Here is a 1296-nt window from a genome sequence, read left to right as displayed (position 1 = left end):
CCCGTCAGTAAACTTTTGACGGCCTCATGCAATCCGCTTTCTGCGGATGAAATCCTTTCAATCACCGTGCCCATCAATGCTGAAAGTGCAACTATCCCTAGGTGGTTTTGGTAATTCATAACAACATATAGCTCATTGAGCTAATGCTATTCCAAGATGACTATTTCAGGAAAGCTCAATGATTGGCATGCATGGATGTGAAAGTGGAACCCTCAAAATGCTAAGGACAAAGGATTGGCTCAAGCTCAAAAGCTCAAGACTCTTCATTTTATATTTTAGTGATCCAAGATCACATTGAGTCTTTAGGAAAAGCCAATACTATCAAGGAGGGATGAGGTGTTGCTTAATGAGCCTCTTGCTTCATGTGCTTAGTGATATGCTCCAAAACCCTCAACTACTTTCCCATATCCACATATGACCTAAACCCTAAGCCAAACTCGGTCCTACCGATTCTTTCTATCCGGCGCCACCGAGTTTCACTTGTCATAAGCCACTGCCAAACCCTAGCAATTCGGTTCTACCGATAGGGATCTCGGTCTCACCGAGATGGGATTGCAAACTCTCTGTTTCCCTTTCGTAACTTTTCGGTCTCACCGAAAGAGCGAATCGGTCCCACCGAGATTGCAATGTAAACTCTTTGTTTCCCTTTGTAACTTTTCGGTCTCACCGAAAGAGCAAATCGGTCCCACCGAGTTTGCCTGACCAACTCTCTGGTTAGCTAATTACCAAACTCGGTCTCACCGAGTTTGTGTAATCGGTCTCACCGAGATTACGTTATGCCCAAACCTAACCATATCGGTCCTACCGAGTTGCATGTCAGTCCCACCGAAAATCTCTAACGGTCACTAGGTTTACCTTTTCGGTCCGACCGAGTTTGTTGATTCGGTCCCACCGAGATTGGAAAACTGTGTGTAACGGTTGGATTTTGTGTGGAGGCTATATATACCCCTCCACCTCCTCTTCATTCGTGGAGAGAGCCATCAGAACACATACACAATTCCAACTCATATGTTCTGAGAGAGAACCACCTACTCATGTGTTGAGACCAAGATATTCCATTCCTACCATATGAATCTTGATCTCTAGCCTTCCCCAAGTTGCTTTCCACTCAAATCTTCTTTCCACCAATCCAAATCCTATGAGAGAGAGTTGAGTGTTGGGGAGACTATCATTTGAAGCACAAGAGCAAGGAGTTCATTACCTACACACCATTTGTTACTTCTTGGAGAGTGGTGTCTCCTAGATTGGCTAGGTGTTACTTGGGAGCCTCCGACAAGATTGTGGAGTTGAACCAAG

This window comes from Triticum urartu, chromosome 7 (assembly GCF_003073215.2).
Source record: "Triticum urartu cultivar G1812 chromosome 7, Tu2.1, whole genome shotgun sequence".
Lineage (NCBI taxonomy): Eukaryota > Viridiplantae > Streptophyta > Magnoliopsida > Poales > Poaceae > Triticum > Triticum urartu.
This window is presented reverse-complemented; position numbering follows the sequence as displayed.